This window comes from Phalangium opilio, unplaced genomic scaffold (genome assembly GCF_054372755.1).
Source record: "Phalangium opilio isolate 3A_F unplaced genomic scaffold, DU_Popi_V2 ptg000022l_1, whole genome shotgun sequence".
NCBI classification, from domain to species: domain Eukaryota; kingdom Metazoa; phylum Arthropoda; class Arachnida; order Opiliones; family Phalangiidae; genus Phalangium; species Phalangium opilio.
Window position 1 is genome coordinate 2,266,564 of NW_028324154.1, and position 24,189 is coordinate 2,290,752.

At 44.2% G+C, this 24,189-nt stretch overlaps 50 non-coding genes across 50 annotated transcripts; all 50 read right to left on the reverse strand.

Annotated features, from left to right (window-relative positions):
* Positions 1 to 235: 235 nt before the first annotated feature.
* Positions 236 to 307, reverse strand: TRNAA-CGC (transfer RNA alanine (anticodon CGC)). The gene has a single exon. It is a non-coding gene; the product is annotated as a tRNA-Ala (tRNA).
* Positions 308 to 511: 204 nt separating this feature from the next.
* Positions 512 to 583, reverse strand: TRNAE-UUC (transfer RNA glutamic acid (anticodon UUC)). Its single transcript has one exon. It is a non-coding gene; the product is annotated as a tRNA-Glu (tRNA).
* A 380-nt stretch (positions 584 to 963) lies between these two features.
* Positions 964 to 1,035, reverse strand: TRNAE-CUC (transfer RNA glutamic acid (anticodon CUC)). The gene has a single exon. It is a non-coding gene; the product is annotated as a tRNA-Glu (tRNA).
* Positions 1,036 to 1,389: 354 nt separating this feature from the next.
* Positions 1,390 to 1,461, reverse strand: TRNAE-CUC (transfer RNA glutamic acid (anticodon CUC)). The gene has a single exon. It is a non-coding gene; the product is annotated as a tRNA-Glu (tRNA).
* Positions 1,462 to 1,665: 204 nt separating this feature from the next.
* On the reverse strand, positions 1,666 to 1,737 carry TRNAE-CUC (transfer RNA glutamic acid (anticodon CUC)). The gene has a single exon. It is a non-coding gene; the product is annotated as a tRNA-Glu (tRNA).
* A 380-nt stretch (positions 1,738 to 2,117) lies between these two features.
* TRNAE-CUC (transfer RNA glutamic acid (anticodon CUC)) lies at positions 2,118 to 2,189 on the reverse strand. Its single transcript has one exon. It is a non-coding gene; the product is annotated as a tRNA-Glu (tRNA).
* A 204-nt stretch (positions 2,190 to 2,393) lies between these two features.
* TRNAE-UUC (transfer RNA glutamic acid (anticodon UUC)) lies at positions 2,394 to 2,465 on the reverse strand. The gene has a single exon. It is a non-coding gene; the product is annotated as a tRNA-Glu (tRNA).
* A 380-nt stretch (positions 2,466 to 2,845) lies between these two features.
* Positions 2,846 to 2,917, reverse strand: TRNAE-CUC (transfer RNA glutamic acid (anticodon CUC)). Its single transcript has one exon. It is a non-coding gene; the product is annotated as a tRNA-Glu (tRNA).
* A 204-nt stretch (positions 2,918 to 3,121) lies between these two features.
* Positions 3,122 to 3,193, reverse strand: TRNAE-UUC (transfer RNA glutamic acid (anticodon UUC)). The gene has a single exon. It is a non-coding gene; the product is annotated as a tRNA-Glu (tRNA).
* A 656-nt stretch (positions 3,194 to 3,849) lies between these two features.
* TRNAE-UUC (transfer RNA glutamic acid (anticodon UUC)) lies at positions 3,850 to 3,921 on the reverse strand. The gene has a single exon. It is a non-coding gene; the product is annotated as a tRNA-Glu (tRNA).
* Positions 3,922 to 4,301: 380 nt separating this feature from the next.
* On the reverse strand, positions 4,302 to 4,373 carry TRNAE-CUC (transfer RNA glutamic acid (anticodon CUC)). Its single transcript has one exon. It is a non-coding gene; the product is annotated as a tRNA-Glu (tRNA).
* A 204-nt stretch (positions 4,374 to 4,577) lies between these two features.
* TRNAE-UUC (transfer RNA glutamic acid (anticodon UUC)) lies at positions 4,578 to 4,649 on the reverse strand. The gene has a single exon. It is a non-coding gene; the product is annotated as a tRNA-Glu (tRNA).
* A 656-nt stretch (positions 4,650 to 5,305) lies between these two features.
* On the reverse strand, positions 5,306 to 5,377 carry TRNAE-UUC (transfer RNA glutamic acid (anticodon UUC)). Its single transcript has one exon. It is a non-coding gene; the product is annotated as a tRNA-Glu (tRNA).
* Positions 5,378 to 5,757: 380 nt separating this feature from the next.
* On the reverse strand, positions 5,758 to 5,829 carry TRNAE-CUC (transfer RNA glutamic acid (anticodon CUC)). Its single transcript has one exon. It is a non-coding gene; the product is annotated as a tRNA-Glu (tRNA).
* A 380-nt stretch (positions 5,830 to 6,209) lies between these two features.
* Positions 6,210 to 6,281, reverse strand: TRNAE-CUC (transfer RNA glutamic acid (anticodon CUC)). The gene has a single exon. It is a non-coding gene; the product is annotated as a tRNA-Glu (tRNA).
* Positions 6,282 to 6,787: 506 nt separating this feature from the next.
* On the reverse strand, positions 6,788 to 6,859 carry TRNAE-CUC (transfer RNA glutamic acid (anticodon CUC)). Its single transcript has one exon. It is a non-coding gene; the product is annotated as a tRNA-Glu (tRNA).
* A 204-nt stretch (positions 6,860 to 7,063) lies between these two features.
* On the reverse strand, positions 7,064 to 7,135 carry TRNAE-UUC (transfer RNA glutamic acid (anticodon UUC)). Its single transcript has one exon. It is a non-coding gene; the product is annotated as a tRNA-Glu (tRNA).
* Positions 7,136 to 7,365: 230 nt separating this feature from the next.
* On the reverse strand, positions 7,366 to 7,437 carry TRNAE-CUC (transfer RNA glutamic acid (anticodon CUC)). The gene has a single exon. It is a non-coding gene; the product is annotated as a tRNA-Glu (tRNA).
* A 204-nt stretch (positions 7,438 to 7,641) lies between these two features.
* On the reverse strand, positions 7,642 to 7,713 carry TRNAE-UUC (transfer RNA glutamic acid (anticodon UUC)). The gene has a single exon. It is a non-coding gene; the product is annotated as a tRNA-Glu (tRNA).
* Positions 7,714 to 8,369: 656 nt separating this feature from the next.
* Positions 8,370 to 8,441, reverse strand: TRNAE-UUC (transfer RNA glutamic acid (anticodon UUC)). The gene has a single exon. It is a non-coding gene; the product is annotated as a tRNA-Glu (tRNA).
* Positions 8,442 to 8,821: 380 nt separating this feature from the next.
* Positions 8,822 to 8,893, reverse strand: TRNAE-CUC (transfer RNA glutamic acid (anticodon CUC)). The gene has a single exon. It is a non-coding gene; the product is annotated as a tRNA-Glu (tRNA).
* Positions 8,894 to 9,273: 380 nt separating this feature from the next.
* On the reverse strand, positions 9,274 to 9,345 carry TRNAE-CUC (transfer RNA glutamic acid (anticodon CUC)). The gene has a single exon. It is a non-coding gene; the product is annotated as a tRNA-Glu (tRNA).
* Positions 9,346 to 9,851: 506 nt separating this feature from the next.
* On the reverse strand, positions 9,852 to 9,923 carry TRNAE-CUC (transfer RNA glutamic acid (anticodon CUC)). Its single transcript has one exon. It is a non-coding gene; the product is annotated as a tRNA-Glu (tRNA).
* A 204-nt stretch (positions 9,924 to 10,127) lies between these two features.
* TRNAE-UUC (transfer RNA glutamic acid (anticodon UUC)) lies at positions 10,128 to 10,199 on the reverse strand. Its single transcript has one exon. It is a non-coding gene; the product is annotated as a tRNA-Glu (tRNA).
* Positions 10,200 to 10,554: 355 nt separating this feature from the next.
* Positions 10,555 to 10,626, reverse strand: TRNAE-UUC (transfer RNA glutamic acid (anticodon UUC)). The gene has a single exon. It is a non-coding gene; the product is annotated as a tRNA-Glu (tRNA).
* A 380-nt stretch (positions 10,627 to 11,006) lies between these two features.
* Positions 11,007 to 11,078, reverse strand: TRNAE-CUC (transfer RNA glutamic acid (anticodon CUC)). Its single transcript has one exon. It is a non-coding gene; the product is annotated as a tRNA-Glu (tRNA).
* Positions 11,079 to 11,734: 656 nt separating this feature from the next.
* Positions 11,735 to 11,806, reverse strand: TRNAE-CUC (transfer RNA glutamic acid (anticodon CUC)). Its single transcript has one exon. It is a non-coding gene; the product is annotated as a tRNA-Glu (tRNA).
* Positions 11,807 to 12,186: 380 nt separating this feature from the next.
* On the reverse strand, positions 12,187 to 12,258 carry TRNAE-CUC (transfer RNA glutamic acid (anticodon CUC)). Its single transcript has one exon. It is a non-coding gene; the product is annotated as a tRNA-Glu (tRNA).
* Positions 12,259 to 12,462: 204 nt separating this feature from the next.
* On the reverse strand, positions 12,463 to 12,534 carry TRNAE-UUC (transfer RNA glutamic acid (anticodon UUC)). The gene has a single exon. It is a non-coding gene; the product is annotated as a tRNA-Glu (tRNA).
* A 380-nt stretch (positions 12,535 to 12,914) lies between these two features.
* TRNAE-CUC (transfer RNA glutamic acid (anticodon CUC)) lies at positions 12,915 to 12,986 on the reverse strand. The gene has a single exon. It is a non-coding gene; the product is annotated as a tRNA-Glu (tRNA).
* Positions 12,987 to 13,642: 656 nt separating this feature from the next.
* Positions 13,643 to 13,714, reverse strand: TRNAE-CUC (transfer RNA glutamic acid (anticodon CUC)). Its single transcript has one exon. It is a non-coding gene; the product is annotated as a tRNA-Glu (tRNA).
* Positions 13,715 to 14,094: 380 nt separating this feature from the next.
* TRNAE-CUC (transfer RNA glutamic acid (anticodon CUC)) lies at positions 14,095 to 14,166 on the reverse strand. Its single transcript has one exon. It is a non-coding gene; the product is annotated as a tRNA-Glu (tRNA).
* A 781-nt stretch (positions 14,167 to 14,947) lies between these two features.
* TRNAE-UUC (transfer RNA glutamic acid (anticodon UUC)) lies at positions 14,948 to 15,019 on the reverse strand. The gene has a single exon. It is a non-coding gene; the product is annotated as a tRNA-Glu (tRNA).
* A 958-nt stretch (positions 15,020 to 15,977) lies between these two features.
* On the reverse strand, positions 15,978 to 16,049 carry TRNAE-CUC (transfer RNA glutamic acid (anticodon CUC)). The gene has a single exon. It is a non-coding gene; the product is annotated as a tRNA-Glu (tRNA).
* Positions 16,050 to 16,554: 505 nt separating this feature from the next.
* Positions 16,555 to 16,626, reverse strand: TRNAE-UUC (transfer RNA glutamic acid (anticodon UUC)). Its single transcript has one exon. It is a non-coding gene; the product is annotated as a tRNA-Glu (tRNA).
* A 355-nt stretch (positions 16,627 to 16,981) lies between these two features.
* Positions 16,982 to 17,053, reverse strand: TRNAE-UUC (transfer RNA glutamic acid (anticodon UUC)). Its single transcript has one exon. It is a non-coding gene; the product is annotated as a tRNA-Glu (tRNA).
* A 380-nt stretch (positions 17,054 to 17,433) lies between these two features.
* Positions 17,434 to 17,505, reverse strand: TRNAE-CUC (transfer RNA glutamic acid (anticodon CUC)). The gene has a single exon. It is a non-coding gene; the product is annotated as a tRNA-Glu (tRNA).
* Positions 17,506 to 18,161: 656 nt separating this feature from the next.
* Positions 18,162 to 18,233, reverse strand: TRNAE-CUC (transfer RNA glutamic acid (anticodon CUC)). Its single transcript has one exon. It is a non-coding gene; the product is annotated as a tRNA-Glu (tRNA).
* Positions 18,234 to 18,613: 380 nt separating this feature from the next.
* TRNAE-CUC (transfer RNA glutamic acid (anticodon CUC)) lies at positions 18,614 to 18,685 on the reverse strand. Its single transcript has one exon. It is a non-coding gene; the product is annotated as a tRNA-Glu (tRNA).
* Positions 18,686 to 18,889: 204 nt separating this feature from the next.
* On the reverse strand, positions 18,890 to 18,961 carry TRNAE-UUC (transfer RNA glutamic acid (anticodon UUC)). The gene has a single exon. It is a non-coding gene; the product is annotated as a tRNA-Glu (tRNA).
* Positions 18,962 to 19,191: 230 nt separating this feature from the next.
* TRNAE-CUC (transfer RNA glutamic acid (anticodon CUC)) lies at positions 19,192 to 19,263 on the reverse strand. Its single transcript has one exon. It is a non-coding gene; the product is annotated as a tRNA-Glu (tRNA).
* Positions 19,264 to 19,769: 506 nt separating this feature from the next.
* TRNAE-CUC (transfer RNA glutamic acid (anticodon CUC)) lies at positions 19,770 to 19,841 on the reverse strand. Its single transcript has one exon. It is a non-coding gene; the product is annotated as a tRNA-Glu (tRNA).
* Positions 19,842 to 20,170: 329 nt separating this feature from the next.
* Positions 20,171 to 20,242, reverse strand: TRNAE-UUC (transfer RNA glutamic acid (anticodon UUC)). Its single transcript has one exon. It is a non-coding gene; the product is annotated as a tRNA-Glu (tRNA).
* Positions 20,243 to 21,049: 807 nt separating this feature from the next.
* TRNAE-CUC (transfer RNA glutamic acid (anticodon CUC)) lies at positions 21,050 to 21,121 on the reverse strand. Its single transcript has one exon. It is a non-coding gene; the product is annotated as a tRNA-Glu (tRNA).
* A 329-nt stretch (positions 21,122 to 21,450) lies between these two features.
* TRNAE-UUC (transfer RNA glutamic acid (anticodon UUC)) lies at positions 21,451 to 21,522 on the reverse strand. The gene has a single exon. It is a non-coding gene; the product is annotated as a tRNA-Glu (tRNA).
* A 1,108-nt stretch (positions 21,523 to 22,630) lies between these two features.
* TRNAE-CUC (transfer RNA glutamic acid (anticodon CUC)) lies at positions 22,631 to 22,702 on the reverse strand. Its single transcript has one exon. It is a non-coding gene; the product is annotated as a tRNA-Glu (tRNA).
* Positions 22,703 to 22,906: 204 nt separating this feature from the next.
* TRNAE-UUC (transfer RNA glutamic acid (anticodon UUC)) lies at positions 22,907 to 22,978 on the reverse strand. The gene has a single exon. It is a non-coding gene; the product is annotated as a tRNA-Glu (tRNA).
* Positions 22,979 to 23,208: 230 nt separating this feature from the next.
* Positions 23,209 to 23,280, reverse strand: TRNAE-CUC (transfer RNA glutamic acid (anticodon CUC)). Its single transcript has one exon. It is a non-coding gene; the product is annotated as a tRNA-Glu (tRNA).
* A 506-nt stretch (positions 23,281 to 23,786) lies between these two features.
* TRNAE-CUC (transfer RNA glutamic acid (anticodon CUC)) lies at positions 23,787 to 23,858 on the reverse strand. The gene has a single exon. It is a non-coding gene; the product is annotated as a tRNA-Glu (tRNA).
* Positions 23,859 to 24,062: 204 nt separating this feature from the next.
* Positions 24,063 to 24,134, reverse strand: TRNAE-UUC (transfer RNA glutamic acid (anticodon UUC)). The gene has a single exon. It is a non-coding gene; the product is annotated as a tRNA-Glu (tRNA).
* Between the last annotated feature and the right edge of the window lie 55 nt (positions 24,135 to 24,189).

Consider the following 24,189-nt stretch of genomic DNA (forward strand, 5'->3'; position numbering starts at 1 on the left):
TATCTGACTGGTCGGAACAATTAAAATATTATTCCTATAAATGTGTCTTTAAGTTTATTCATCAAAAGCGGTACAAAAGCACTCACTCCGATACCGGGAATCGAACCCGCCCTTCTGCGTGACAGCCAGATATCCTAGCCACTAGACCATATAAGACTTGCTTAATCAAGTCTTAATTCTATTCATAAACCAATATCCTTAAGTCTATTCTTGAAAAGCGGTACAAAAGCACTCGCTCCGATACCGGGAATCGAACCCGGTCCTTCTGGGCGCGATCCAGATATCCTAGCCACTAGACCATATCGGACTTGCTTAAACAAGTCTTAATTCTATTCATAAACCTATATCCTTAAGTCTATTCTTGAAAAGCGGTACAAAACCACGTGCTCCGATACCGGGAATCGAACTCGGGCCTTCTGGGTGAAAGTCAGGTATCCTAGCGACTAGACCATATCGTACTTAATCAACCAAGTCTTAATTCTATTCTTGAAAAGCGGTACAAAAGCACTCGCTCCGATACCGGGAATCGAACCCGGGCCTTCTGGGTGAAAGCCAGATATCCTAGCCACTAGACCATATCGGACTTCTTCAACCAAGTCTTAATTCTATTCATAAACCTATATACTTAAGTCTATTCTTGAAAAGCGGTACTAAAGCACTCGCTCCGATACCGGGAATCGAACCCGAGCATTCTGGATGAGAGCCAGATATCCTAGCCACTAGACCATATCTGACTGGTCGGAACAATCCAAAATATTATTCCTATAAATGTGTCTTTAAGTTTATTCATCAAAAGCGGTACAAAAGCACTCACTCCGATACCGGGAATCGAACCCGCCCTTCTGCGTGACAGCCAGATATCCTAGCCACTAGACCATATCGGACATGCTTAACCAAGTCTTAATTCTATTCATAAACCAATATCCTTAAGTCTATTCTTGAAAAGCGGTACAAAAGCACTCGCTCCGATACCGGGAATCGAACCCGGGCCTTCTGGGTGAGAGCCAGATATCCTAGCCACTAGACCATATCGGACTTGCTTAAACAAGTCTTAATTCTATTCATAAACCTATATCCTTAAGTCTATTCTTGAAAAGCGGTACAAAACCACGTGCTCCGATACCGGGAATCGAACTCGGGCCTTCTGGGTGAAAGTCAGGTATCCTAGCGACTAGACCATATCGTACTTGATCAACCAAGTCTTAATTCTATTCTTGAAAAGCGGTACAAAAGCACTCACTCCGATACCGGGAATCGAACCCGCCCTTCTGCGTGACAGCCAGATATCCTAGCCACTAGACCATATAAGACTTGCTTAATCAAGTCTTAATTCTATTCATAAACCAATATCCTTAAGTCTATTCTTGAAAAGCGGTACAAAAGCACTCGCTCCGATACCGGGAATCGAACCCGGTCCTTCTGGGTGAGATCCAGATATCCTAGCCACTAGACCATATCGGACTTGCTTAAACAAGTCTTAATTCTATTCATAAACCTATATCCTTAAGTCTATTCTTGAAAAGCGGTACAAAACCACGTGCTCCGATACCGGGAATCGAACTCGGGCCTTCTGGGTGAAAGTCAGGTATCCTAGCGACTAGACCATATCGTACTTGATCAACCAAGTCTTAATTCTATTCTTGAAAAGCGGTACAAAAGCACTTGCTCCGATACCGGGAATCGAACCCGGGCCTTCTGGGTGAGAGCCAGATATCCTAGCCACTAGACCATATCGGACTTCCTCAACCAAGTCTTAATTCTATTCATAAACCTATATCCTTAAGTCTATTCTTGAAAAGCGGTACAAAAGCACTCGCTCCGATACCGGGAATCGAACCCGAGCCTTCTGGATGAGAGCCAGATATACTAGCCACTAGACCATATCTGACTGGTCGGAACAACCCAAAATATTATTCCTATAAATGTGTCTTTAAGTTTATTCATCAAAAGCGGTACAAAAGCACTCACTCCGATACCGGGAATAGAACCCGCCCTTCTGCGTGACAGCCAGATATCCTAGCCACTAGACCACATCGGACATGCTTAACCAAGTCTTAATTCTATTCATAAACCAATATCCTTAAGTCTATTCTTGAAAAGCGGTACAAAAGCACTCGCTCCGATACCGGGAATCGAACCCGGGCCTTCTGGGTGAGAGCCAGATATCCTAGCCACTAGACCATATCGGACTTCCTCAACCAAGTCTTAATTCTATTCATAAACCTATATCCTTAAGTCTATTCTTGAAAAGCGGTACAAAACAACGTGCTCCGATACCGGGAATCGAACTCGGGCCTTCTGGGTGAAAGTCAGGTAACCTAGCGACTAGACCATATCGTACTTGATCAACCAAGTCTTAATTCTATTCTTGAAAAGCGGTACAAAAGCACTTGCTCCGATACCGGGAATCGAACCCGGGCCTTCTGGGTGAAAGCCATATATCCTAGCCACTAGACCATATCGGACTTCCTCAACCAACTCTTAATTCTATTCATAAACCTATATCCTTAAGTCTATTCTTGAAAAGCGGTACAAAAGCACTCGCTCCGATACCGGGAATCAAACCCGAGCCTTCTGGATGAGAGCCAGATATACCTGCCACTAGACCATATCTGACTGGTCGAAACAACCCAAAATATTATTCCTATAAATGTGTCTTTAAGTTTATTCATCAAAAGCGGTACAAAAGCACTCACTCCGATACCGGGAATCGAACCCGCCCTTCTGCGTGACAGCCAGATATCCTAGCCACTAGACCATATCGGACATGCTTAACCATGTCTTAATTCTATTCATAAACCAATATCCTTAAGTCTATTCTTGAAAAGCGGTACAAAAGCACTCGCTCCGATACCGGGAATCGAACCCGGGCCTTCTGGGTGAGAGCCAGATATCCTAACCACTAGACCATATCGGACTTGCTTAAACAAGTCTTAATTCTATTCATAAACCTATATCCTTAAGTCTATTCTTGAAAAGCGGTACAAAACCACGTGCTCCGATACCGGGAATCGAACTCGGGCCTTCTGGGTGAAAGTCAGGTATCCTAGCGACTAGACCATATCGTACTTAATCAACCAAGTCTTAATTCTATTCTTGAAAAGCGGTACAAAAGCACTCGCTCCGATACCGGGAATCGAACCCGGGCCTTCTGGGTGAAAGCCAGATATCCTAGCCACTAGACCATATCGGACTTCTTCAACCAAGTCTTAATTCTATTCATAAACCTATATCCTTAAGTCTATTCTTGAAAAGCGGTACTAAAGCACTCGCTCCGATACCGGGAATCGAACCCGAGCATTCTGGATGAGAGCCAGATATCCTAGCCACTAGACCATATCTGACTGGTCGAAACAATCCAAAATATTATTCCTATAAATGTGTCTTTAAGTTTATTCATCAAAAGCGGTACAAAAGCACTCACTCCGATACCGGGAATTGAACCCGCCCTTCTGCGTGACAGCCAGATATCCTAGCCACTAGACCATATAAGACTTGCTTAATCAAGTCTTAATTCTATTCATAAACCAATATCCTTAAGTCTATTCTTGAAAAGCGGTACAAAAGCACTCGCTCCGATACCGGGAAACGAACCCGGTCCTTCTGGGTGCGATCCAGATATCCTAGCCACTAGACCATTTCGGACTTGCTTAAACAAGTCTTAATTCTATTCATAAACCTATATCCTTAAGTCTATTCTTGAAAAGCGGTACAAAACCACGCGCTCCGATACCGGGAATCGAACTCGGGCCTTCTGGGTGAAAGTCAGGTATCCTAGCGACTAGACCATATCGTACTTGATCAACCAAGTCTTAATTCTATTCTTGAAAAGCGGTACAAAAGCACTTGCTCCGATACCGGGAATCGAACCCGGGCCTTCTGGGTGAAAGCCATATATCCTAGCCACTAGACCATATCGGACTTCCTCAACCAAGTCTTAATTCTATTCATAAACCTATATCCTTAAGTCTATTCTTGAAAAGCGGTACAAAAGCACTCGCTCCGATACCGGGAATCGAACCCGAGCCTTCTGGAGGAGCGCCAGATATACTAGCCACTAGACCATATCTGACTGGTCGGAACAACCCAAAATATTATTCCTATAAATGTGTCTTTAAGTTTATTCATCAAAAGCGGTACAAAAGCACTCACTCCGATACCGGGAATCGAACCCGCCCTTCTGCGTGACAGCCAGATATCCTAGCCACTAGACCATATCGGACATGCTTAACCAAGTCTTAATTCTATTCATAAACCAATATCCTTAAGTCTATTCTTGAAAAGCGGTACAAAAGCACTCGCTCCGATACCGGGAATCGAACCCGGGCCTTCTGGGTGAGAGCCAGATATCCTAACCACTAGACCATATCGGACTTGCTTAAACAAGTCTTAATTCTATTCATAAACCTATATCCTTAAGTCTATTCTTGAAAAGCGGTACAAAACCACGTGCTCCGATACCGGGAATCGAACTCGGGCCTTCTGGGTGAAAGTCAGGTATCCTAGCGACTAGACCATATCGTACTTAATCAACCAAGTCTTAATTCTATTCTTGAAAAGCGGTACAAAAGCACTCGCTCCGATACCGGGAATCGAACCCGGGCCTTCTGGGTGAAAGCCAGATATCCTAGCCACTAGACCATATCGGACTTCTTCAACCAAGTCTTAATTCTATTCATAAACCTATATCCTTAAGTCTATTCTTGAAAAGCGGTACTAAAGCACTCGCTCCGATACCGGGAATCGAACCCGAGCATTCAGGATGAGAGCCAGATATCCTAGCCACTAGACCATATCTGACTGGTCGGAACAATCCAAAATATTATTCCTATAAATGTGTCTTTAAGTTTATTCATCAAAAGCGGTACAAAAGCACTCACTCCGATACCGGGAATCGAACCCGCCCTTCTGCGTGACAGCCAGATATCCTAGCCACTAGACCATATAAGACTTGCTTAATCAAGTCTTAATTCTATTCATAAACCAATATCCTTAAGTCTATTCTTGAAAAGCGGTACAAAAGCACTCGCTCCGATACCGGGAAACGAACCCGGTCCTTCTGGGTGCGATCCAGATATCCTAGCCACTAGACCATATCGGACTTGCTTAAACAAGTCTTAATTCTATTCATAAACCTATATCCTTAAGTCTATTCTTGAAAAGCGGTACAAAACCACGCGCTCCGATACCGGGAATCGAACTCGGGCCTTCTGGGTGAAAGTCAGGTATCCTAGCGACTAGACCATATCGTACTTCACCAACCAAGTCTTAATTCTATTCTTGAAAAGCGGTTCAAAAGCACTTGCTCCGATACCGGGAATCGAACCCGGGCCTTCTGGGTGAAAGCCATATATCCTAGCCACTAGACCATATCGGACTTCCTCAACCAAGTCTTAATTCTATTCATAAACCTATATCCTTAAGTCTATTCTTGAAAAGCGGTACAAAAGCACTCGCTCCGATACCGGGAATCGAACCCGAGCCTTCTGGATGAGAGCCAGATATACTAGCCACTAGACCATATCTGACTGGTCGGAACAACCCAAAGTATTATTCCTATAAATGTGTCTTTAAGTTTATTCATCAAAAGCGGTACAAAAGCACTCACTCCGATACCGGGAATCGAACCCGCCCTTCTGCGTGACAGCCAGATATCCTAGCCACTAGACCATATCGGACATGCTTAACCAAGTCTTAATTCTATTCATAAACCAATATCCTTAACTCTATTCTTGAAAAGCGGTACAAAAGCACTCGCTCCGATACCGGGAATCGAACCCGGGCCTTCTGGGTGAGAGCCAGATATCCTAGCCACTAGACCATATCGGACTTCCTCAACCAAGTCTTAATTCTATTCATAAACCTATATCCTTAAGTCTATTCTTGAAAAGCGGTACAAAAGCACTCGCTCCGATACCGGGAATCGAACCCGAGCCTTCTGGATGAGAGCCAGATATACTAGCCACTAGACCATATCTGACTGGTCGGAACAACCCAAAATATTATTCCTATAAATGTGTCTTTAAGTTTATTCATCAAAAGCGGTACAAAAGCACTCACTCCGATACCGGGAATAGATCCCGCCCTTCTGCGTGACAGCCAGATATCCTAGCCACTAGACCATATCGGACATGCTTAACCAAGTCTTAATTCTATTCATAAACCAATATCCTTAAGTCTATTCTTGAAAAGCGGTACAAAAGCACTCGCTCCGATACCGGGAATCGAACCCGGGCCTTCTGGGTGAGAGCCAGATATCCTAGCCACTAGACCATATCGGACTTGCTTAAACAAGTCTTAATTCTATTCATAAACCTATATCCTTAAGTCTATTCTTGAAAAGCGGTACAAAACCACGTGCTCCGATACCGGGAATCGAACTCGGGCCTTCTGGGTGAAAGTCAGGTATTCTAGCGACTAGACCATATCGTACTTGATCAACCAAGTCTTAATTCTATTCTTGAAAAGCGGTACAAAAGCACTCGCTCCGATACCGGGAATCGAACCCGGGCCTACTGGGTGAAAGCCATATATCCTAGCCACTAGACCATATCGGACTTCCTCAAGCAAGTCTTAATTCTATTCATAAACCTATATCCTTAAGTCTATTCTTGAAAAGCGGTACAAAAGCACTCGCTCCGATACCGGGAATCGAACCCGAGCCTTCTGGATGAGAGCCAGATATACTAGCCACTAGACCATATCTGACTGGTCGGAACAACCCAAAATATTATTCCTATAAATGTGTCTTTAAGTTTATTCATCAAAAGCGGTACAAAAGCACTCACTCCGATACCGGGAATCGAACCCGGGCCTTCTGGGTGAGAGCCAGATATCCTAGCCACTAGACCATATCGGACTTGCTTAAATAAGTCTTAATTCTATTCATAAACCTATATCCTTAAGTCTATTCTTGAAAAGCGGTACAAAACCACGTGCTCCGATACCGGGAATCGAACTCGGGCCTTCTGGGTGAAAGTCAGGTATCCTAGCGACTAGACCATATCGTACTTGATCAACCAAGTCTTAATTCTATTCTTGAAAACCGGTTCAAAAGCACTTGCTCCGATACCGGGAATCGAACCCGGGCCTTCTGGGTGAAAGCCATATATCCTAGCCACTAGACCATATCGGACTTCCTCAACCAAGTCTTAATTCTATTCATAAACCTATATCCTTAAGTCTATTCTTGAAAAGCGGTACAAAAGCACTCGCTCCGATACCGGGAATCGAACCCGGGCCTACTGGGTGAAAGCCATATATCCTAGCCACTAGACCATATCGGACTTCCTCAACCAAGTCTTAATTCTATTCATAAACCTATATCCTTAAATCTATTCTTGAAAAGCGGTACAAAACCACGCGCTCCGATACCGGGAATCGAACTCGGGCCTTCTGGGTGAGAGCCAGATATCCTAACCACTAGACCATATCGGACTTGCTTAAACAAGTCTTAATTCTATTCATAAACCTATATCCTTAAGTCTATTCTTGAAAAGCGGTACAAAACCACGTGCTCCGATACCGGGAATCGAACTCGGGCCTTCTGGGTGAAAGTCAGGTATCCTAGCGACTAGACCATATCGTACTTAATCAACCAAGTCTTAATTCTATTCTTGAAAAGCGGTACAAAAGCACTCGCTCCGATACCGGGAATCGAACCCGGGCCTTCTGGGTGAAAGCCAGATATCCTAGCCACTAGACCATATCGGACTTCTTCAACCAAGTCTTAATTCTATTCATAAACCTATATCCTTAAGTCTATTCTTGAAAAGCGGTACTAAAGCACTCGCTCCGATACCGGGAATCGAACCCGAGCATTCTGGATGAGAGCCAGATATCCTAGCCACTAGACCATATCTGACTGGTCGGAACAATCCAAAATATTATTCCTATAAATGTGTCTTTAAGTTTATTCATCAAAAGCGGTACAAAAGCACTCACTCCGATACCGGGAATCGAACCCGCCCTTCTGCGTGACAGCCAGATATCCTAGCCACTAGACCATATAAGACTTGCTTAATCAAGTCTTAATTCTATTCATAAACCAATATCCTTAAGTCTATTCTTGAAAAGCGGTACAAAAGCACTCGCTCCGATACCGGGAAACGAACCCGGTCCTTCTGGGTGCGATCCAGATATCCTAGCCACTAGACCATATCGGACTTGCTTAAACAAGTCTTAATTCTATTCATAAACCTATATCCTTAAGTCTATTCTTGAAAAGCGGTACAAAACCACGCGCTCCGATACCGGGAATCGAACTCGGGCCTTCTGGGTGAAAGTCAGGTATCCTAGCGACTAGACCATATCGTACTTCACCAACCAAGTCTTAATTCTATTCTTGAAAAGCGGTACAAAAGCACTTGCTCCGATACCGGGAATCGAACCCGGGCCTTCTGGGTGAAAGCCATATATCCTAGCCACTAGACCATATCGGACTTCCTCAACCAAGTCTTAATTCTATTCATAAACCTATATCCTTAAGTCTATTCTTGAAAAGCGGTACAAAAGCACTCGCTCCGATACCGGGAATCGAACCCGAGCCTTCTGGATGAGAGCCAGATATACTAGCCACTAGACCATATCTGACTGGTCGGAACAACCCAAAGTATTATTCCTATAAATGTGTCTTTAAGTTTATTCATCAAAAGCGGTACAAAAGCACTCACTCCGATACCGGGAATCGAACCCGCCCTTCTGCGTGACAGCCAGATATCCTAGCCACTAGACCATATCGGACATGCTTAACCAAGTCTTAATTCTATTCATAAACCAATATCCTTAACTCTATTCTTGAAAAGCGGTACAAAAGCACTCGCTCCGATACCGGGAATCGAACCCGGGCCTTCTGGGTGAGAGCCAGATATCCTAGCCACTAGACCATATCGGACTTCCTCAACCAAGTCTTAATTCTATTCATAAACCTATATCCTTAAGTCTATTCTTGAAAAGCGGTACAAAAGCACTCGCTCCGATACCGGGAATCGAACCCGAGCCTTCTGGATGAGAGCCAGATATACTAGCCACTAGACCATATCTGACTGGTCGGAACAACCCAAAATATTATTCCTATAAATGTGTCTTTAAGTTTATTCATCAAAAGCGGTACAAAAGCACTCACTCCGATACCGGGAATAGATCCCGCCCTTCTGCGTGACAGCCAGATATCCTAGCCACTAGACCATATCGGACATGCTTAACCAAGTCTTAATTCTATTCATAAACCAATATCCTTAAGTCTATTCTTGAAAAGCGGTACAAAAGCACTCGCTCCGATACCGGGAATCGAACCCGGGCCTTCTGGGTGAGAGCCAGATATCCTAGCCACTAGACCATATCGGACTTGCTTAAACAAGTCTTAATTCTATTCATAAACCTATATCCTTAAGTCTATTCTTGAAAAGCGGTACAAAACCACGTGCTCCGATACCGGGAATCGAACTCGGGCCTTCTGGGTGAAAGTCAGGTATTCTAGCGACTAGACCATATCGTACTTGATCAACCAAGTCTTAATTCTATTCTTGAAAAGCGGTACAAAAGCACTCGCTCCGATACCGGGAATCGAACCCGGGCCTACTGGGTGAAAGCCATATATCCTAGCCACTAGACCATATCGGACTTCCTCAAGCAAGTCTTAATTCTATTCATAAACCTATATCCTTAAGTCTATTCTTGAAAAGCGGTACAAAAGCACTCGCTCCGATACCGGGAATCGAACCCGAGCCTTCTGGATGAGAGCCAGATATACTAGCCACTAGACCATATCTGACTGGTCGGAACAACCCAAAATATTATTCCTATAAATGTGTCTTTAAGTTTATTCATCAAAAGCGGTACAAAAGCACTCACTCCGATACCGGGAATCGAACCCGGGCCTTCTGGGTGAGAGCCAGATATCCTAGCCACTAGACCATATCGGACTTGCTTAAATAAGTCTTAATTCTATTCATAAACCTATATCCTTAAGTCTATTCTTGAAAAGCGGTACAAAACCACGTGCTCCGATACCGGGAATCGAACTCGGGCCTTCTGGGTGAAAGTCAGGTATCCTAGCGACTAGACCATATCGTACTTGATCAACCAAGTCTTAATTCTATTCTTGAAAACCGGTTCAAAAGCACTTGCTCCGATACCGGGAATCGAACCCGGGCCTTCTGGGTGAAAGCCATATATCCTAGCCACTAGACCATATCGGACTTCCTCAACCAAGTCTTAATTCTATTCATAAACCTATATCCTTAAGTCTATTCTTGAAAAGCGGTACAAAAGCACTCGCACCGATACCGGGAATCGAACCCGGGCCTACTGGGTGAAAGCCATATATCCTAGCCACTAGACCATATCGGACTTCCTCAACCAAGTCTTAATTCTATTCATAAACCTATATCCTTAAATCTATTCTTGAAAAGCGGTACAAAACCACGCGCTCCGATACCGGGAATCGAACTCGGGCCTTCTGGGTGAAAGTCAGGTATCCTAGCGACTAGACCATATCGTACTTGATCAACCAAGTCTTAATTCTATTCTTGAAAAGCGGTACAAAAGCACTTGCTCCGATACCGGGAATCGAACCCGGGCCTTCTGGGTGAAAGCCATATATCCTAGCCACTAGACCATATCGGACTTCCTCAACCAAGTCTTAATTCTATTCATAAACCTATATCCTTAAGTCTATTCTTGAAAAGCGGTACAAAAGCACTCGCTCCGATACCGGGAATCGAACCCGAGCCTTCTGGATGAGCGCCAGATATACTAGCCACTAGACCATATCTGACTGGTCGGAACAACCCAAAATATTATTCCTATAAATGTGTCTTTAAGTTTATTCATCAAAAGCGGTACAAAAGCACTCACTCCGATACCGGGAATCGAACCCGCCCTTCTGCGTGACAGCCAGATATCCTACCCACTAGACCATAACGGACATGCTTAACCAAGTCTTAATTCTATTCATAAACCAATATCCTTAAGTCTATTCTTGAAAAGCGGTACAAAAGCACTCGCTCCGATACCGGGAATCGAACCCAGGCCTTCTGGGTGAGAGCCAGATATCCTAGCCACTAGACCATATCGGACTTGCTTAAACAAGTCTTAATTCTATTCATAAACCTATATCCTTAAGTCTATTCTTGAAAAGCGGTACAAAACCACGTGCTCCGATACCGGGAATCGAACTCGGGCCTTCTGGGTGAAAGTCAGGTATCCTAGCGACTAGACCATATCGTACTTGATCAACCAAGTCTTAATTCTATTCTTGAAAAGCGGTACAAGACCACGTGCTCCGATACCGGGAATCGAACCCGGGCCTTCTGGGTGAAAGCCATATATCCTAGCCACTAGACCATATCGAACTTCCTCAACCAAGTCTTAATTCTATTCATAAACCTATATCCTTAAGTCTATTCTTGAAAAGCGGTACAAAAGCACTCGCTCCGATACCGGGAATCGAACCCGAGCCTTCTGGATGAGAGCCAGATATACTAGCCACTAGACCATATCTGACTGGTCGGAACAACCCAAAGTATTATTCCTATAAATGTGTCTTTAAGTTTATTCATCAAAAGCGGTACAAAAGCACTCACTCCGATACCGGGAATCGAACCCGCCCTTCTGCGTGACAGCCAGATATCCTAGCCACTAGACCATATCGGACATGCTTAACCAAGTCTTAATTCTATTCATAAACCAATATCCTTAAGTCTATTCTTGAAAAGCGGTACAAAAGCACTCGCTCCGATACCGGGAATCGAACCCGGGCCTTCTGGGTGAGAGCCAGATATCCTAGCCACTAGACCATATCGGACTTCCTCATCCAAGTCTTAATTCTATTCATAAACCTATATCCTTAAGTCTATTCTTGAAAAGCGGTACAAAAGCACTCGCTCCGATACCGGGAATCGAACCCGAGCCTTCTGGATGAGCGCCAGATATACTAGCCACTAGACCATATCTGACTGGTCGGAACAACCCAAAATATTATTCCTATAAATGTGTCTTTAAGTTTATTCATCAAAAGCGGTACAAAAGCACTCACTCCGATACCGGGAATCGAACCCGCCCTTCTGCGTGACAGCCAGATATCCTACCCACTAGACCATAACGGACATGCTTAACCAAGTCTTAATTCTATTCATAAACCAATATCCTTAAGTCTATTCTTGAAAAGCGGTACAAAAGCACTCGCTCCGATACCGGGAATCGAACCCAGGCCTTCTGGGTGAGAGCCAGATATCCTAGCCACTAGACCATATCGGACTTGCTTAAACAAGTCTTAATTCTATTCATAAACCTATATCCTTAAGTCTATTCTTGAAAAGCGGTACAAAACCACGTGCTCCGATACCGGGAATCGAACTCGGGCCTTCTGGGTGAAAGTCAGGTATCCTAGCGACTAGACCATATCGTACTTGATCAACCAAGTCTTAATTCTATTCTTGAAAAGCGGTACAAGACCACGTGCTCCGATACCGGGAATCGAACCCGGGCCTTCTGGGTGAAAGCCATATATCCTAGCCACTAGACCATATCGGACTTCCTCAACCAAGTCTTAATTCTATTCATAAACCTATATCCTTAAGTCTATTCTTGAAAAGCGGTACAAAAGCACTCGCTCCGATACCGAGAATCGAACCCGAGCCTTCTGGATGAGCGCCAGATATACTAGCCACTAGACCATATCTGACTGGTCGGAACAACCCAAAATATTATTCCTATAAATGTGTCTTTAAGTTTATTCATCAAAAGCGGTACAAAAGCACTCACTCCGATACCGGGAATCGAACCCGCCCTTCTGCGTGACAGCCAGATATCCTACCCACTAGACCATAACGGACATGCTTAACCAAGTCTTAATTCTATTCATAAACCAATATCCTTAAGTCTATTCTTGAAAAGCGGTACAAAAGCACTCGCTCCGATACCGGGAATCGAACCCAGGCCTTCTGGGTGAGAGCCAGATATCCTAGCCACTAGACCATATCGGACTTGCTTAAACAAGTCTTAATTCTATTCATAAACCTATATCCTTAAGTCTATTCTTGAAAAGCGGTACAAAACCACGTGCTCCGATACCGGGAATCGAACTCGGGCCTTCTGGGTGAAAGTCAGGTATCCTAGCGACTAGACCATATCGTACTTGATCAACCAAGTCTTAATTCTATTCTTGAAAAGCGGTACAAGACCACGTGCTCCGATACCGGGAATCGAACCCGGGCCTTCTGGGTGAAAGCCATATATCCTAGCCACTAGACCATATCGAACTTCCTCAACCAAGTCTTAATTCTATTCATAAACCTATATCCTTAAGTCTATTCTTGAAAAGCGGTACAAAAGCACTCGCTCCGATACCGGGAATCGAACCCGAGCCTTCTGGATGAGAGCCAGATATACTAGCCACTAGACCATATCTGACTGGTCGGAACAACCCAAAGTATTATTCCTATAAATGTGTCTTTAAGTTTATTCATCAAAAGCGGTACAAGACCACGTGCTCCGATACCGGGAATCGAACCCGCCCTTCTGCGTGACAGCCAGATATCCTAGCCACTAGACCATATCGGACATGCTTAACCAAGTCTTAATTCTATTCATAAACCAATATCCTTAAGTCTATTCTTGAAAAGCGGTACAAAAGCACTCGCTCCGATACCGGGAATCGAACCCGGGCCTTCTGGGTGAGAGCCAGATATCCTAGCCACTAGACCATATCGGACTTCCTCATCCAAGTCTTAATTCTATTCATAAACCTATATCCTTAAGTCTATTCTTGAAAAGCGGTACAAAAGCACTCGCTCCGATACCGGGAATCGAACCCGAGCCTTCTGGATGAGCGCCAGATATACTAGCCACTAGACCATATCTGACTGGTCGGAACAACCCAAAATATTATTCCTATAAATGTGTCTTTAAGTTTATTCATCAAAAGCGGTACAAAAGCACTCACTCCGATACCGGGAATCGAACCCGCCCTTCTGCGTGACAGCCAGATATCCTACCCACTAGACCATAACGGACATGCTTAACCAAGTCTTAATTCTATTCATAAACCAATATCCTTAAGTCTATTCTTGAAAAGCGGTACAAAAGCACTCGCTCCGATACCGGGAATCGAACCCAGGCCTTCTGGGTGAGAGCCAGATATCCTAGCCACTAGACCATATCGGACTTGCTTAAACAAGTCTTAATTCTATTCATAAACCTATATCCTTAAGTCTATTCTTGAAAAGCGGTACAAAACCACGTGCTCCGATACCGGGAATCGAACTCGGGCCTTCTGGGTGAAAGTCAGGTATCCTAGCGACTAGACCATATCGTACTTGATCAACCAAGTCTTAATTCTATTCTTGAAAAGCGGTACAAGACCACGTGCTCCGATACCGGGAATCGAACCCGGGCCTTCTGGGTGAAAGCCATATATCCTAGCCACTAGACCATATCGAACTTCCTCTACCAAGTCTTAATTCTATTCATAAACCTATATCCTTAAGTCTATTCTTGAAAAGCGGTACAAAAGCACTCGCTCCGATACCGGGAATCGAACCCGAGCCTTCTGGATGAGAGCCAGATATACTAGCCACTAGACCATATCTGACTGGTCGGAACAACCCAAAATATTATTCCTATAAATGTGTCTTTAAGTTTATTCATCAAAAAAGGTACAAAAGCACTCACTCCGATACCGGGAATAGATCCCGCCCTTCTGCGTGACAGCCAGATATCCTAGCCACTAGACCATATCGGACTTGCTTAAATAAGTCTTAATTCTATTCATAAACCTATATCCTTAAGTCTATTCTTGAAAAGCGGTACAAAACCACGTGCTCCGATACCGGGAATCGAACTCGGGCCTTCTGGGTGAAAGTCAGGTATCCTAGCGACTAGACCATATCGTACTTGATCAACCAAGTCTTAATTCTATTCTTGAAAACCGGTTCAAAAGCACTTGCTCCGATACCGGGAATCGAACCCGGGCCTTCTGGGTGAAAGCCATATATCCTAGCCACTAGACCATATCGGACTTCCTCAACCAAGTCTTAATTCTATTCATAAACCTATATCCTTAAGTCTATTCTTGAAAAGCGGTACAAAAGCACTCGCTCCGATACCGGGAATCGAACCCGGGCCTACTGGGTGAAAGCCATATATCCTAGCCACTAGACCATATCGGACTTCCTCAACCAAGTCTTAATTCTATTCATAAACCTATATCCTTAAGTCTATTCTTGAAAAGCGGTACAAAACCACGCGCTCCGATACCGGGAATCGAACTCGGGCCTTCTGGGTGAAAGCCATATATCCTAGCCACTAGACCATATCGGACTTCCTCAACCAAGTCTTAATTCTATTCATAAACCTATATCCTTAAGTCTATTCTTGAAAAGCGGTACAAAACCACGTGCTCCGATACCGGGAATCGAACTCGGGCCTTCTGGGTGAAAGTCAGGTATCCTAGCGACTAGACCATATCGTACTTGATCAACCAAGTCTTAATTCTATTCTTGAAAAGCGGTACAAGACCACGTGCTCCGATACCGGGAATCGAACCCGGGCCTTCTGGGTGAAAGCCATATATCCTAGCCACTGGACCATATCGAACTTCCTCAACCAAGTCTTAATTCTATTCATAAACCTATATCCTTAAGTCTATTCTTGAAAAGCGGTACAAAAGCACTCGCTCCGATACCGGGAATCGAACCCGAGCCTTCTGGATGAGAGCCAGATATACTAGCCACTAGACCATATCTGACTGGTCGGAACAACCCAAAGTATTATTCCTATAAATGTGTCTTTAAGTTTATTCATCAAAAGCGGTACAAAAGCACTCACTCCGATACCGGGAATCGAACCCGCCCTTCTGCGTGACAGCCAGATATCCTAGCCACTAGACCATATCGGACATGCTTAACCAAGTCTTAATTCTATTCATAAACCAATATCCTTAAGTCTATTCTTGAAAAGCGGTACAAAAGCACTCGCTCCGATACCGGGAATCGAACCCGGGCCTTCTGGGTGAGAGCCAGATATCCTAGCCACTAGACCATATCGGACTTCCTCATCCAAGTCTTAATTCTATTCATAAACCTATATCCTTAAGTCTATTCTTGAAAAGCGGTACAAAAGCACTCGCTCCGATACCGGGAATCGAACCCGAGCCTTCTGGATGAGAGCCAGATATACTAGCCACTAGACCATATCTGACTGGTCGGAACAACCCAAAGTATTATTCCTATAAATGTGTCTTTAAGTTTATTCATCAAAAGCGGTACAAAAGCACTCACTCCGATACCGGGAATAGATCCCGCCCTTCTGCGTGACAGCCAGATATCCTAGCCACTAGACCATATCGGACTTGCTTAAATAAGTCTTAATTCTATTCATAAACCTATATCCTTAAGTCTATTCTTGAAAAGCGGTACAAAACCACGTGCTCCGATACCGGGAATCGAACTCGGGCCTTCTGGGTGAAAGTCAGGTATCCTAGCGACTAGACCATATCGTACTTGATCAACCAAGTCTTAATTCTATTCTTGAAAACCGGTTCAAAAGCACTTGCTCCGATACCGGGAATCGAACCCGGGCCTTCTGGGTGAAAGCCATATATCCTAGCCACTAGACCATATCGGACTTCCTCAACCAAGTCTTAATTCTATTCATAAACCTATATCCTTAAGTCTATTCTTGAAAAGCGGTACAAAAGCACTCGCTCCGATACCGGGAATCGAACCCGGGCCTACTGGGTGAAAGCCATATATCCTAGCCACTAGACCATATCGGACTTCCTCAACCAAGTCTTAATTCTATTCATAAACCTATATCCTTAAGTCTATTCTTGAAAAGCGGTACAAAACCACGCGCTCCGATACCGGGAATCGAACTCGGGCCTTCTGGGTGAAAGTCAGGTATCCTAGCGACTAGACCATATCGTACTTGATCAACCAAGTCTTAATTCTATTCTTGAAAAGCGGTACAAAAGCACTTGCTCCGATACCGGGAATCGAACCCGGGCCTTCTGGGTGAAAGCCATATATCCTAGCCACTAGACCATATCGGACTTCCTCAACCAAGTCTTAATTCTATTCATAAACCTATATCCTTAAGTCTATTCTTGAAAAGCGGTACAAAAGCACTCGCTCCGATACCGGGAATCGAACCCGAGCCTTCTGGATGAGCGCCAGATATACTAGCCACTAGACCATATCTGACTGGTCGGAACAACCCAAAATATTATTCCTATAAATGTGTCTTTAAGTTTATTCATCAAAAGCGGTACAAAAGCACTCACTCCGATACCGGGAATCGAACCCGCCCTTCTGCGTGACAGCCAGATATCCTACCCACTAGACCATAACGGACATGCTTAACCAAGTCTTAATTCTATTCATAAACCAATATCCTTAAGTCTATTCTTGAAAAGCGGTACAAAAGCACTCGCTCCGATACCGGGAATCGAACCCAGGCCTTCTGGGTGAGAGCCAGATATCCTAGCCACTAGACCATATCGGACTTGCTTAAACAAGTCTTAATTCTATTCATAAACCTATATCCTTAAGTCTATTCTTGAAAAGCGGTACAAAACCACGTGCTCCGATACCGGGAATCGAACTCGGGCCTTCTGGGTGAAAGTCAGGTATCCTAGCGACTAGACCATATCGTACTTGATCAACCAAGTCTTAATTCTATTCTTGAAAAGCGGTACAAGACCACGTGCTCCGATACCGGGAATCGAACCCGGGCCTTCTGGGTGAAAGCCATATATCCTAGCCACTAGACCATATCGAACTTCCTCAACCAAGTCTTAATTCTATTCATAAACCTATATCCTTAAGTCTATTCTTGAAAAGCGGTACAAAAGCACTCGCTCCGATACCGGGAATCGAACCCGAGCCTTCTGGATGAGAGCCAGATATACTAGCCACTAGACCATATCTGACTGGTCGGAACAACCCAAAGTATTATTCCTATAAATGTGTCTTTAAGTTTATTCATCAAAAGCGGTTCAAAAGCACTCACTCCGATACCGGGAATCGAACCCGCCCTTCTGCGTGACAGCCAGATATCCTAGCCACTAGACCATATCGGACATGCTTAACCAAGTCTTAATTCTATTCATAAACCAATATCCTTAAGTCTATTCTTGAAAAGCGGTACAAAAGCACTCGCTCCGATACCGGGAATCGCACCCGGGCCTTCTGGGTGAGAGCCAGATATCCTAGCCACTAGACCATATCGGACTTCCTCATCCAAGTCTTAATTCTATTCATAAACCTATATCCTTAAGACTATTCTTGAAAAGCGGTACAAAAGCACTCGCTCCGATACCGGGAATCGAACCCGAGCCTTCTGGATGAGAGCCAGATATACTAGCCACTAGACCATATCTGACTGGTCGGAACAACCCAAAATATTATTCCTATAAATGTGTCTTTAAGTTTATTCATCAAAAGCGGTACAAAAGCACTCACTCCGATACCGGGAATAGATCCCGCCCTTCTGCGTGACAGCCAGATATCCTAGCCACTAGACCATATCGGACATGCTTAACCAAGTCTTAATTCTATTCATAAACCAATATCCTTAAGTCTATTCTTGAAAAGCGGTACAAAAGCACTCGCTCCGATACCGGGAATCGAACCCGGGCCTTCTGGGTGAGAGCCAGATATCCTAGCCACTAGACCATATCGGACTTGCTTAAACAAGTCTTAATTCTATTCATAAACCTATATCCTTAAGTCTATTCTTGAAAAGCGGTACAAAACCACGTGCTCCGATACCGGGAATCGAACTCGGGCCTTCTGGGTGAAAGTCAGGTATCCTAGCGACTAGACCATATCGTACTTGATCAACCAAGTCTTAATTCTATTCTTGAAAAGCGGTACAAAAGCACTCGCTCCGATACCGGGAATCGAACCCGGGCCTTCTGGGTGAAAGCCAGATATCCTAGCCACTAGACCATATCGGACTTCTTCAACCAAGTCTTAATTCTATTCATAAACCTATATCCTTAAGTCTATTCTTGAAAAGCGGTACAAAAGCACTCGCTCCGAGTCCGGGAATCGAACCCGAGCATTCTGGATGAGAGCCAGATATCCTAGCCACTAGACCATATCTGCCTGGTCGGAACAATCCAAAATATTATTCCTATAAATGTGTCTTTAAGTTTATTCATCAAAAGCGGTACAAAAGCACTCACTCCGATACCGGGAATCGAACCCGGGCCTTCTGGGTGAGAGCCAGATATCCTAGCCACTAGACCATATCGGACTTGCTTAAACAAGTCTTAATTCTATTCATAAACCTATATCCTTAAGTCTATTCTTGAAAAGCGGTACAAAACCACGTGCTCCGATACCGGGAATCGAACTCGGGCCTTCTGGGTGAAAGTCAGGTATTCTAGCGACTAGACCATATCGTACTTGATCAACCAAGTCTTAATTCTATTCTTGAAAAGCGGTACAAAAGCACTCGCTCCGATACCGGGAATCGAACCCGGGCCTACTGGGTGAAAGCCATATATCCTAGCCACTAGACCATATCGGACTTCCTCAAGCAAGTCTTAATTCTATTCATAAACCTATATCCTTAAGTCTATTCTTGAAAAGCGGTACAAAAGCACTCGCTCCGATACCGGGAATCGAACCCGAGCCTTCTGGATGAGAGCCAGATATACTAGCCACTAGACCATATCTGACTGGTCGGAACAACCCAAAATATTATTCCTATAAATGTGTCTTTAAGTTTATTCATCAAAAGCGGTACAAAAGCACTCACTCCGATACCGGGAATCGAACCCGGGCCTTCTGGGTGAGAGCCAGATATCCTAGCCACTAGACCATATCGGACTTGCTTAAAGAAGTCTTAATTCTATTCATAAACCTATATCCTTAAGTCTATTCTTGAAAAGCGGTACAAAACCACGTGCTCCGATACCGGGAATCGAACTCGGGCCTTCTGGGTGAAAGTCAGGTATCCTAGCGACTAGACCATATCGTACTTGATCAACCAAGTCTTAATTCTATTCTTGAAAACCGGTTCAAAAGCACTTGCTCCGATACCGGGAATCGAACTCGGGCCTTCTGGGTGAAAGTCAGGTATCCTAGCGACTAGACCATATCGTACTTGATCAACCAAGTCTTAATTCTATTCTTGAAAAGCGGTACAAAAGCACTTGCTCCGATACCGGGAATCGAACCCGGGCCTTCTGGGTGAAAGCCATATATCCTAGCCACTAGACCATATCGGACTTCCTCAACCAAGTCTTAATTCTATTCATAAACCTATATCCTTAAGTCTATTCTTGAAAAGCGGTACAAAAGCACTCGCTCCGATACCGGGAATCGAACCCGAGCCTTCTGGATGAGCGCCAGATATACTAGCCACTAGACCATATCTGACTGGTCGGAACAACCCAAAATATTATTCCTATAAATGTGTCTTTAAGTTTATTCATCAAAAGCGGTACAAAAGCACTCACTCCGATACCGGGAATCGAACCCGCCCTTCTGCGTGACAGCCAGATATCCTACCCACTAGACCATAGCGGACATGCTTAACCAAGTCTTAATTCTATTCATAAACCAATATCCTTAAGTCTATTCTTGAAAAGCGGTACAAAACCACGTGCTCCGATACCGGGAATCGAACTCGGGCCTTCTGGGTGAAAGTCAGGTATTCTAGCGACTAGACCATATCGTACTTGATCAACCAAGTCTTAATTCTATTCTTGAAAAGCGGTACAAAAGCACTCGCTCCGATACCGGGAATCGAACCCGGGCCTACTGGGTGAAAGCCATATATCCTAGCCACTAGACCATATCGGACTTCCTCAAGCAAGTCTTAATTCTATTCATAAACCTATATCCTTAAGTCTATTCTTGAAAAGCGGTACAAAAGCACTCGCTCCGATACCGGGAATCGAACCCGAGCCTTCTGGATGAGAGCCAGATATACTAGCCACTAGACCATATCTGACTGGTCGGAACAACCCAAAATATTATTCCTATAAATGTGTCTTTAAGTTTATTCATCAAAAGCGGTACAAAAGCACTCACTCCGATACCGGGAATCGAACCCGGGCCTTCTGGGTGAGAGCCAGATATCCTAGCCACTAGACCATATCGGACTTGCTTAAAGAAGTCTTAATTCTATTCATAAACCTATATCCTTAAGTCTATTCTTGAAAAGCGGTACAAAACCACGTGCTCCGATACCGGGAATCGAACTCGGGCCTTCTGGGTGAAAGTCAGGTATCCTAGCGACTAGACCATATCGTACTTGATCAACCAAGTCTTAATTCTATTCTTGAAAACCGGTTCAAAAGCACTTGCTCCGATACCGGGAATCGAACTCGGGCCTTCTGGGTGAAAGTCAGGTATCCTAGCGACTAGACCATATCGTACTTGATCAACCAAGTCTTAATTCTATTCTTGAAAAGCGGTACAAAAGCACTTGCTCCGATACCGGGAATCGAACCCGGGCCTTCTGGGTGAAAGCCATATATCCTAGCCACTAGACCATATCGGACTTCCTCAACCAAGTCTTAATTCTATTCATAAACCTATATCCTTAAGTCTATTCTTGAAAAGCGGTACAAAAGCACTCGCTCCGATACCGGGAATCGAACCCGAGCCTTCTGGATGAGCGCCAGATATACTAGCCACTAGACCATATCTGACTGGTCGGAACAACCCAAAATATTATTCCTATAAATGTGTCTTTAAGTTTATTCATCAAAAGCGGTACAAAAGCACTCACTCCGATACCGGGAATCGAACCCGCCCTTCTGCGTGACAGCCAGATATCCTACCCACTAGACCATAACGGACATGCTTAACCAAGTCTTAATTCTATTCATAAACCAATATCCTTAAGTCTATTCTTGAAAAGCGGTACAAAAGCACTCGCTCCGATAACGGGAATCAAACCCAGGCCTTCTGGGTGAGAGCCAGATATCCTAGCCACTAGACCATATCGGACTTGCTTAAACAAGTCTTAATTCTATTCATAAACCTATATCCTTAAGTCTTTTCTTGAAAAGCGGTACAAAACCACGTGCTCCGATACCGGGAATCGAACTCGGGCCTTCTGGGTGAAAGTCAGGTATCCTAGCGACTAGACCATATCGTACTTGATCAACCAAGTCTTAATTCTATTCTTGAAAAGCGGTACAAGACCACGTGCTCCGATACCGGGAATCGAACCCGGGCCTTCTGGGTGAAAGCCATATATCCTAGCCACTAGACCATATCGAACTTCCTCAACCAAGTCTTAATTCTATTCATAAACCTATATCCTTAAGTCTATTCTTGAAAAGCGGTACAAAAGCACTCGCTCCGATACCGGGAATCGAACCCGAGCCTTCTGGATGAGAGCCAGATATACTAGCCACTAGACCATATCTGACTGGTCGGAACAACCCAAAATATTATTCCTATAAATGTGTCTTTAAGTTTATTCATCAAAAGCGGTACAAAAGCACTCACTCCGATACCGGGAATAGATCCCGCCCTTCTGCGTGACAGCCAGATATCCTAGCCACTAGACCATATCGGACATGCTTAACCAAGTCTTAATTCTATTCATAAACCAATATCCTTAAGTCTATTCTTGAAAAGCGGTACAAAAGCACTCGCTCCGATACCGGGAATCGAACCCGGGCCTTCTGGGTGAGAGCCAGATATCCTAGCCACTAGACCATATCGGACTTGCTTAAACAAGTCTTAATTCTATTCATAAACCTATATCCTTAAGTCTATTCTTGAAAAGCGGTACAAAACCACGTGCTCCGATACCGGGAATCGAACTCGGGCCTTCTGGGTGAAAGTCAGGTATCCTAGCGACTAGACCATATCGTACTTGATCAACCAAGTCTTAATTCTATTCTTGAAAAGCGGTACAAAAGCACTCGCTCCGATACCGGGAATCGAACCCGGGCCTTCTGGGTGAAAGCCAGATATCCTAGCCACTAGACCATATCGGACTTCTTCAACCAAGTCTTAATTCTATTCATAAACCTATATCCTTAAGTCTATTCTTGAAAAGCGGTACAAAAGCACTCGCTCCGAGTCCGGGAATCGAACCCGAGCATTCTGGATGAGAGCCAGACATCCTAGCCACTAGACCATATCTGCCTGGTCGCAACAATCCAAAATATTATTCCTATAAATGTGTCTTTAAGTTTATTCATCAAAAGCGGTACAAAAGCACTCACTCCGATACCGGGAATCGAACCCGGGCCTTCTGGGTGAGAGCCAGATATCCTAGCCACTAGACCATATCGGACTTGCTTAAACAAGTCTTAATTCTATTCATAAACCTATATCCTTAAGTCTATTCTTGAAAAGCGGTACAAAACCACGTGCTCCGATACCGGGAATCGAACTCGGGCCTTCTGGGTGAAAGTCAGGTATTCTAGCGACTAGACCATATCGTACTTGATCAACCAAGTCTTAATTCTATTCTTGAAAAGCGGTACAAAAGCACTCGCTCCGATACCGGGAATCGAACCCGGGCCTACTGGGTGAAAGCCATATATCCTAGCCACTAGACCATATCGGACTTCCTCAAGCAAGTCTTAATTCTATTCATAAACCTATATCCTTAAGTCTATTCTTGAAAAGCGGTACAAAAGCACTCGCTCCGATACCGGGAATCGAACCCGAGCCTTCTGGATGAGAGCCAGATATACTAGCCACTAGACCATATCTGACTGGTCGGAACAACCCAAAATATTATTCCTATAAATGTGTCTTTAAGTTTATTCATCAAAAGCGGTACAAAAGCACTCACTCCGATACCGGGAATCGAACCCGGGCCTTCTGGGTGAGAGCCAGATATCCTAGCCACTAGACCATATCGGACTTGCTTAAAGAAGTCTTAATTCTATTCATAAACCTATATCCTTAAGTCTATTCTTGAAAAGCGGTACAAAACCACGTGCTCCGATACCGGGAATCGAACTCGGGCCTTCTGGGTGAAAGTCAGGTATCCTAGCGACTAGACCATATCGTACTTGATCAACCAAGTCTTAATTCTATTCTTGAAAACCGGTTCAAAAGCACTTGCTCCGATACCGGGAATCGAACTCGGGCCTTCTGGGTGAAAGCCAGATATCCTAGCCACTAGACCATATCGGACTTCTTCAACCAAGTCTTAATTCTATTCATAAACCTATATCCTTAAGTCTATTCT